The 10442-nt window shown below is 42.7% G+C and overlaps 1 protein-coding gene across 1 annotated transcript in view; it reads right to left on the reverse strand.

The window, feature by feature from the left end:
- LOC134227389 (uncharacterized) overlaps positions 1–4376 on the reverse strand; it is a 251367-nt gene extending 246991 nt beyond the window's left edge. Inside the window, exon 1 of the mRNA XM_062708808.1 lies at positions 3195–4376. The gene's annotated coding sequence lies outside the window, so the exon portion shown is untranslated. The remainder of the gene's footprint in view (positions 1–3194) is intronic.
- Positions 4377–10442: the final 6066 nt, after the last annotated feature.

Genomic DNA, 10442 nt, shown 5'->3' on the forward strand with positions numbered 1-10442 from the left:
TCCTTGTCCAAAAATACGTCATCTGGCAAAAAACAAGAGAAATTTTTTTTTTTGTTCACAAATGTATGAAGAATTTTTCGTTTGTTTGATAAACCACATATGTACATGCACTTTGAAAAACAATTATGGAGTGCTGCTTGCAGTTTTGCCTAAAACTATTGATCTGTATTGAAGAAATCAAAAGATTCGGGGCCAATTTGGTTAAAAACAGTTTTTTGTTGTTTTCTCGGAATAGTGTAAAATGGATATATGCAGTTTCTCAAACAAATGATTCAATTATCCTATTCAGATCAAAAAAAATTCAAAACCTGTCAATGATTTGATGGAACATTACTAGACTTTACTATGTCAAAAACATCGAACTCTGACGTAAATAGATCTATGATAGGAATTACCATAACCCTGTTTGTTACCCGTCTCTGGAATCAAAGTCAAATTCAATGGTTTTGCTTTGTTTTTTTTTTATCACCACTGTGCTACCTAGTACAAGATTCTGGTTTGCTGGGATCCGAAAAATCTAATTTTGCAGCCGAAATGATCTTTTTTTCGGATCACATGAACATTTACAAAACAAGCAAATTTATCTCGAATTTGAGATGCGTCAGTTTTGGGCTGCAAGCCCCTACAATAAAGATAATAATAATAATTTTGAATGAACAATTTCAAGATTATACTTTTGGATTTTTTTAATCAAATTGGTTCTTTTCAACCGCTTCCGGAAGTTCCGATAAACCAAAATAGATGTTAAAAATTTAAAGTTTTGTCCATATGACATGTTGATGTGGAAATAAAAAAATGTTTAGTTTGTTCTACATTACTCAAAACATCTCCCCTATAGATCTTTGGACTTTAAAGACGATTTCTAATTTTTCGGCCCATTAAGGGGCAACTGTAAAGAATCCAAATAAATTATATCTCGCGTTTTAAGAGGTACCAATCTCAATAAAGAAGCAACGAATATTTGTCATCTTTTATTTTTTCTTTGCTGCGTCGTAGCAAACGTAGAATGAAAAGATGACAGCTGCTTGTTACTTCAGTATTGCTAGTTGTTCTCTTGAAAATGCGAGATAGAACAAAATTGGATTCTGAAAAGTTCTCCCTAAACTAATACATTTGTTCTACCGTGGGGGACCGAAATCCGAAAAGCTACGAAATCCGTCCACTTTGTGAGACATCAATAAAATAAAGGAGGTTTGAGGGAATTAACTTATGAATGATTTATCTTATCACGATCTTATAATTGACAGTAAGCTTTCTGGCCATTGAAATGGCCAATGCCTTATCAATTGGTGTGCTTTAATTTAAATATTCTGTTAGAAGATAGCTGTACGGATCATGATCCTATGATTCGAAATTCGTTCACTGTGGAGGGATTTCAATTCAGGATGTGTTGATTTTGTTCGTAATTTCAAAATATGTTTCGTTACTTTCAATGCAATACAGTGAAGCACACAAAAAATACAGGCCCTCGGGCAGTTAGATCAACGACGAACCTTCTATTTGTATTTTCTAGAGACTTTTACATATACTGAAGTGCTTAAATGTACGGGTTTTGATGCACCACGGTATTTCTCATACGGTGATTCTTGATTTCGGTGCCTCCCTCCAGCGGTGCCAATATCCCCTTATCATGACGATAAATTCCAACAAATTACATTTTCGAAAAGTAAGCAACATTGTTGAGACGTTTATGACCTACATTATTCCGAAAAGGCAAAAGTGAGATTAAATTTGGCAAATACGAACTTCATGTACCATGCGTCTCCACATTCAATCAGACTTTCTTACATTCTTATAGTTCTGCAAAACATTATGTGAAACCCTCACCATTCTGCATGCTATTGTTAAGTGGCTCCCATTTATCATACAAGGCATTTTGTATTGTATTAATAAGTTTTTTTTTATAAAATGCAAAGAAATATTTGATGGGTAAACTATTAATTAAATTGATACGGACGCGTTCTACAAATTTTAGAATGACATTATTAAAAAATCATTAGAATGACATTATTAAAAGGAGACAACAATTCTAAAATTATAAGCATTATCTTCTTTACCAGAAACATATTTGTCTTCTTAGGCCATTTTTTTTCTTATATAGATTTTGAACCAATTTTGAAGATTCCCATACAGTAGATATTGAAAAAAATTGGCTCTTGTTGACTAGATATATTAAAAAAAATATTTAGAGTTTGTTAAACGTGCTTAATAATACAAAACTCTCAGGGAAATTTTGATTTTTTTTTCGTAAAATAACTGATTGGTGCATATATGTATAATTGATATAGTTAACAAATTGATTTGAATCAATAGCAAAATCTAAAACTTTGTTTATTTCAATTTGATTTAAAAAAATCCGAGTAGATCACATCCCGACGGGTTTGAATTATAAAATAGCGCATCGATTGGAAATTTGTTTTATATACCGACGGTTCGATGATCTCCAGCTTATAAATGGCATATGCATCTTATCCAAGTTAATATAAAACTACTTCAAACTAACTAACGAACGACTGTGTTATCACTTCTGACTTCTGTCTAATCTGTTGATTTTCTTAACTTTTCCATGACATGACAGCTGTGAGACAAACGAATCGGAGGAGCGTGCAGTTGGCTCCCACTAGGCTCTACACGACCAACGACAAGTTGTTGGAGGGCGGGTGGTGAAGCCGGCGAAAAAGGACAATCCCTCTATACCCGCCAAACATTCGGTCCTAAATCTCCAAGTGGGGAGCACCATGTACAAATACGCGGAATTTTGATGTTTTATGTACCGGTGGGTTCTTTTCGCGCTCGCTCTTCTTTCGGCTCACTCGCTCTCCGGACACGACGACGTCGACGTCGTCGTCGTCGTCGATGATGGTTGGACTGCCAACACGGTGGAGGCTCTATGTCTCTCGATCCCCCTCGCTTCGGTGGTTGGGTTTTTATTTGACTCTTTGGAGTAGCACGTGAGTTTGGCGACTGACTTAGGAAGGTACATATTTATCAGCCAAACGTCAAAAATATTGCGATGATGTTTGTAAATGTTTTGGCTGTCACGGTGGTCTGCTAACTCCACCGAACCGTCGTCGGAGAGAACCATGTGGTTCTGCTTCGATTCCTCACAGTCAGCATGTTGTTGTTTTGATGGTATGAAATGTATCGCTTTACGCCTGACATGAGACATTTACTTCCAGACGAGCATAACTCACCTTGTCTTTCGTTCTGGAATGTGCAGCTCAAGTGACACCTGACACAACACTTTCGTTCTTCGCCCCTCGCACCGGTATTTTCAGCTGAATGGATTAACACTGGCAAAGTACACTTGCTCCCAGCTGATCGTTTTCAATATTTAATGATTTTCGTGGGCCACTCTTCCTGAACAGTTGATAATTTTCACACAAGACCAGCACTCCTAAACACCGATTGATGGCTTGTTCATCGTCTGCCCCAAATATCTGTCATCAATCCTTCGGGCCGATCAGTGCTTTCGATGTACACACCTTAAAAATCAACACTCATTAGCAAATCGAAGCACGTTCGAATGAACCATAAATTCACATTTCACGCACAAGGGACATTGTTTGGGAAGAACCATTTGTCATCGAATGACTGCACCAGCGACGACCCGGTACTCCTCTCGTACGCGTTTATCTCATTATCGGTAATTAACGCGCCACTACGTTGATGTCTTTCCACGATAGTCCGAAGGTAACTCGCCGGTGTGCACGACTCCGGCTCCGGAGACAGTTCAAATAGTAACAATAATTTGCGCCATTCGTCAGCAATAGTACCTAACCGAAATGGTGCGTGTCCGCAGGCACCGCACATATGATTATGAGTGGTCACACGCACGAAACTGGCAAACAGTCATATGAGTATCCTTCCTCCGAACAATGCGTTCTCCGGTATGGCACCGTTTGGTCAACTGGATCTTAATGAACCGTTCAACACAAAACAATCGTATCTCCTGTCTTGTGTACCGAACTGGCCAACCACACCAATTAGTGCTCTTCTAACGCCACCTCCTGTTTTACAAGCAGGGACACATCCGTTAGCGTTGACCTAGCGTCGTTAACTGACTGCTAAGTGTTATTATGCTTCTCCAGCACGTTCCGAATAACCCCGTTCAGTACAACACACCACATGTGTCTCCGTCTCCGCGTGCCGTGAGCTTTATTATTCTCGATCTCATCGACATCATTTTCGGTGTATGTGCGCCCGCTAATAATATGCCACTCTCCGCACTCTATTCTTGTATTAGTCATTTTATAATAATAATACATAATAAAATGCGAATAAAATACTCAGGCTCGGCTCTCCCAGCTGCCCTACACAACAACAACACCAGCAATAAGCAGCCAGCCCTCATTGCCTGATTGAAACTCCTGCGCTCCATCGGTCGGTCGGTCCATCGGTAAACAGCAACACTGCTCTCGATGCGATGCAAGACTGTAGTTGTAAAATAATGTGCACATCAAACCAAAAGTGTACGACACTCTCGCAGCTCGCACCGGAGGATCGCACAGCAGACCGGCCGCGCGAACTCACTCTCCCTGGTCCCGTGCACCGAAAGCGAGGAGGCAATCAAATGCGATGCATATAATGCATCCACCCGAGCGACGACGTTGATGCGTGTATGCGTTAATGCACCCTGCTTACTCATTCATTCTCTGATCCGCAGCACAATTTAATGTTCGCTCTGGTGGCCGTCGTTGGCTCGGATCAGAAACGTGCGGAATAACAACTGGGACAGGCGAACGACAACGACGACAACGGGTAGGCTTTTTATATAAATTAACTAGAGAAAACAGCCAGTGGACAGTATAAGGTGGCAGTGAAAATAGTGTAGCCACATCCATCGCCGCCGCCGCCACCCACCCCAATCGTGGAGCTATCAAGATGCAAATCGAAAACCAAAAGCGAAGGACTTTTCCATCAGCTCTTCGGAAATCGTTGCGCGCCAGGTTGCTGAGTAAGGGAAGAGGCAATTCGGTTGGGCCGATAAGTTTGTGGAAAATTGCGCGCATTTGCTTCCTTGCGGAAGCGTTGCCAGTCGGATGCATAAGTCTCATATCATGTTTTTCGCTATTTCCATCGAAACTTTTGATTATCGGAGTTAAACTATTGAAAAATCGCATGAAACGCTTCAAAGCATTTAATCGTCAAAATAAAGGCAATTAACTTCGGGATGCATTAACCACAAATCCAACAGATTGAATCAAGAAAGACATCATCACCACTGGGGAATAAATTTGGGATTTGACGTAGGATTACGTCTTTCGGGAAGATAGGAGGGTCATTATGCAGATTTAAATTTGAGACCGTCGCGAAAAGTGGTCAGGAAGTATGGGCCAACTACCAACCGATTTTGGAGATTTTTGTATCAATCAATCGACGAACTTTTTAAGAGTTTGCCCAACTATAAAAAATAATACAAATATATAATAATAATAATAAAATATATAATAACATAAATATAACAATAATAATAAGGAGTACAAACATTACCCACACCTTTTTTATGGACGTCTTGAAGCTGTTTGCGGAATCTGTAGAAAAGCCAATTTCTGCGGCTTGTAACGGTATTCAGCAACGACATCCGGATGGAGTTTGATATCGATAAATGTCGATTCATACATCTACACCGGGGTCATCTGGTGGATGCCGACAGTTTCCGCGTCAACGAACAGGAGGAGATTCGAAACATGGTTGAAGGCGAAACGTACAAGTTCCTAGGTTTCCTGCAACTGAAAGGAATTCGCCATACGACGATCAAGAAAGAGCTTGCATCGTGTCAACGGTATTTTGAAGAGCCTCTTGTCGGCCGGCAACAAGGTGAAGGCGATAAACACGTTTGCTGTGCCCTTGTTGACATACAGTTTCGGGGTGGTGAAGTGGACCAAGACTGACTTGGAGGCGTTAGAACGAGCAGTACGAGTGGCGTTCACTAAGCATCGCATGCGCCATCCAAAATCGTCCATTGAGAGAGTCACCCTGCCACGTACAGTAGGAAGAAGAGGCGTCACCGATATACAAACACTATGTGTTTCCCAGATCCAGCAGTTGCGAAGATACTTCGTGGAAAGCCAGAACCGCCACGAAATCTATCGCGCTGTGTGTGAAGCTGACCACGGATTCAGTGCCCTGCATCTGGCGCGGGAGGACTATCAGCTGAATTGCGACATCAAATCTGTCGACGAGATGATCGCATCGTGGAAGCAGAAGGAGTTGCATGGTACGCACCCCCAGCAACTGGAGCTGGAATATATCGACAAAGCGGCGTCGAAAGGAGCAAGTAATTGCGACGAAGAACTATCGGCACTATATATTGCACGAAAACGTGGAGGACCGCTGCAGGCTGCAAGCTGTACTAGGATCACGAGATCATAACGGATGTTCTCATTCGTGTCAATCGGCCCGATATTGTGGTCTACGACAAAAGGATGAAGCGGGTAACCCTAATCGACATTGCTATACCGCTAGACCATAATGTCCAAACAACATTCTCCAACAAGATAACGAAGAACCACGACTTGGCGGAGGAGTTGAAGCAGATGTAGCACCTGGAGGACGTGCGTATAATTCCGGTTGTTATATCAGCAACCGGAATCGTCCCGAAATCTCTTCTGAGATCCTTAGGAGAGCTGGAACTATCTCATAACCTCCAATGGAGGTCCTCCATAGCATCCAAAAGACAGTGGTTCTTGGAACTTGTAGCATCGTAAGAAGATTCCTGAACCGCCATAACTAATACATCCGGTGCAAACGTTTATTATAGGATTTTAAGTCAACCGGCGAATGAGATCCGCAGAGCCTAATCCCCTTTGGCATTCAGATTGCCCGGGGTAGGTGAAAATTCCCAGCACGCTTGCTGAGGAAGTGCCAAAACTCTATAATAATAACAATAATAGGAGCCCCTACTGGAGCTGGTCCTGGGACGGGGGACAGAGCGATCGGCCAGCGGCTAGAAGAAGGAGAGCTGCAACAGTGACCCTCTAGTCATCGGGCTCAGTCCGTGCCAACAAGGCACAACAGAAACGGCAGCAGAAGAAATCATCAAGGCAATGCTGATGCTGCTGTGGTCGATCGACGTCAATCACTCACGTTAGCGGGCCGCCGACGGCAGCGGATCATGCGGATCATTGCTACTACGTTTGCACCAGAATGGAGACGGATATGTCCGGCAGACCGGCGATGCTGGAGATGTTCAATGAGAGGTTCCCTCGGTTTGCACCCCAGTTTGACCAGATCAAGTTGTACACACGCCAGAGAGCTATTATATCACATAATATGCTGACTCCAGAACCCGTAGAGTACATCAAGCGGGAAGGGCAGAGGGAACTAGGAGAGGAGGAGGAGACAAGATCGAGCGATAAGTCGAGAAGGAGTTCTGTTGGGTTGAATGCATCAATCGCAAGTAATCGTCGTGCTTTGATTGCTCCCGTCGCTCCAGGACCAACAGTGGAATTACAACGACGGCAATTGAAGGACGAACTAGCCAATCATATGGGCACAGCAGTTACACAGTTCCGTGGGACAGACCCCATGTCCCGAAGTTGCAGTACTCCTATCGGTTGACGAGTGCAGTAAGCATCCTTATGCAGGATATTTTGTCACAGTACTTGGAATCCGTGGAGAACCTTGAGGAGCTGCAATTTATCGTGTATTCGGCTGCAGTAGCTGTTGCAAGGACGTTGGGATTGCGAACGCGCCCACATGGTGAGAGTGATGGACGCGCACGCCCCAAAGTACAAAAACCCGCGTGGATGCGACGTCTGGAGACCCGCATCGCCACACTGCGGTCAAAGGTTGGTCGATTAACGCAGTACAAGCAGGGGAATCGATCAACCAGGCTAGTTCGGAATGTTGCTGAAATTGTGAAACCCACAGAACTCTGTGATCTCGCCGAGGCGAATATAACTGAGATCCTCGACACCCATGTACAGCGGTTGAGTGCTCTTGCGACTGCGACGTTTTGGAAAATATTCGAAGAGGAAGGAGCAAAATCGAATGTTCAGCATCAACGAAAGGGAGTTCTACAACCACATCCGAAACGACAAAGCCGACTTTGGCGAGGGCCTTCCGGAGATTGGAGAAGTCACACAGTTTTGGTCCAATCTATGGGAGTCATACACAACGGCAATGGGGTGTGGATGGCAGAAGAAGAGCGATAATGTGGTGGAATTGGAAACATGACCGCTATCAACGTGACCGCCCAAGACATATGTGAGGCTACCCGGTATACCAGGAATTGGGCTGCACCAGGACCCGATTTTGTGCATAATTTCTGGTATAAAAAACTCACAACGGTCCACGGGCGGATGGCGGAATGCTTCAACACGGTACTAGATAACCCCGGGAAGCTACCGGAATTCATCACTAGGGGTGTCACTTATCTTCTGCTGAAGGATCGGAACACTTTGAACCCAGCCAAGTACAGACCAAAAACGTGCCTTTCGAATCTGTACAATATGCTGTCATCGGTAATAGCGAGGAGAGTGCAGAACCATTGCGACGTCAACAACTTGATGACCGAGAAACAAAAAGGTTGTCGCCGCAACACACGAGGCTGCAAGGATCAGGTCATCATTGATGCAGTCGTTGTTGGGCAGGCTACCCACAAGCAAAGAAACGTCATCAGGCTAATGCAGCACGCTATGGGGATGTGAAGCACATTCCTACACATTACCGATGGAGAAAAGGTGTTACGGTCCAGGACTCTCAGCATCAGGAGGGGCATATTCCAAGGCGATACCATTGAATACATCCCTTGCGGTACTTTAGAAGGCGTCAGAAACATACATACAATATGAGACTCGTCACCGAATTCTTTTTACGAATCCATGCTGACATTGGAAAATGATAGGGACGCAACCGAATATAGCCTTCCTTGGATTAAGAACTCCAACGTCTTCACAAGCCAGCATAATATTGTTATGATGAGAATTTTCAACATTACGAAAAATCTGGTATGCAATCCTATCCAATATTTTTTGACGTAGAACTACGTCTGTCTTTTCAATATTGGGGTACACTTTACGATTGCACAAAATCGAAAAACGTTACGAAAATATGATAGACTTTGATCGTTAATATCTCAGCCGTTTCTCGATGGATTTTTAATTTTCTTGAACCATTCAATCAAGGAAGAGTCAACGCTTCATACCCGATGTACACTGAAGTCGTTTTTTACGCGGTTCATTTTAAACAAATTGCTTTTCATGCGATTTTTTTCACTTTTCAAACTATTCAGTTTATTATGGGATTTACCCAAGTTTTTAACGTTGTTTTATTTTACGCGGCCCATATCCTCGCGCGTAAAAACCGATTCCAGTGTGTTACAATATTTATGTAAGATAATATTTACTATTTAAAACTTGCTAACAGTTTAGCAATCGGTTTCGATGAATTAGTTAATCTCGTAAGTGCAGCGCAAGCTTCTTCTTCCATAGCACTACATTAAAACTGAAACTTGGCCTGCTTTTCAACTTAGTAATTTATTAGAATTTCTTTAGTAATTAATTGAAAGCTTTCTACGCCCACCATTAATGCCATTGCATTAGTATGCATCTTGTGTGGCAAATACAATGGATATACTATGCCAAGGGTGTCGAGAATCTTCCTCACCCGAAAGCATCCTAGATCGGATCGAGAATCTATCTCGCCATCTCCAGATTTTGCGCCTTTGTTCGCAAGGCTAACTGGAGACCTCAAGCCAGCACAGATCTCAAATAATATAACTTACAGGGTTTTTGCTGGTGCAGTTTGGTTTCTGCTAACTTACATGCGCATTTACTCTCGAAATCTTGGGGGCTTTTGACGGCAGCTACCGGCTTACGTCTATTGATGCCATTAGAGGGGCTCGTAATCTTCTTCGCTGGTGCAGTGGATGCGTTCTGGGAAACTTTCTTCAGCTCGTTTAAGGTAATTCCTAGGTGTCTGCCGGAGTAAACGCAAAGTCCGACGCAACTCACGTGAAGGAATAATAATTCTTATGAATAAACTGTCAAATTTCTTTGACGCGTTTACTCTGTTTTCCTCCAAAGGGTGACCATCAAACGCCGTTGGCAGTCCAGGTTTCACAATGGGCTTTTCTGTAATGAGCCACGGGGTGTTTAGACAGACTCAGTGGCGGGTGCTTAGTCTAAGTCTCTGCTCCAGTTTGCGTCGGTTATGGTTGCAGCGGTACACCAGCCAGGGTTGTGCAGAATCATTCTCATACGATAATTATTGGAATTATCATTTGATAACTTTTCAGGCGTTAAATGTAGGCGAGTTGTCATCGGCGATAACTTTTCAAATTTTGGAATCGATTCATTTTAATGTAAACTTAACTAACACCAATTTAATGTGAACAATGAAGTTTAATCGGAATCGGATGATTGGCATTGTGTTTAGGTGTTATGTAGGAAAATAAGTTTAAAAGTAGCATATACCAATGCTTCGAATCGAGATAC

Source organism: Armigeres subalbatus, chromosome 3 (assembly GCF_024139115.2).
Source record: "Armigeres subalbatus isolate Guangzhou_Male chromosome 3, GZ_Asu_2, whole genome shotgun sequence".
NCBI lineage: Eukaryota > Metazoa > Arthropoda > Insecta > Diptera > Culicidae > Armigeres > Armigeres subalbatus.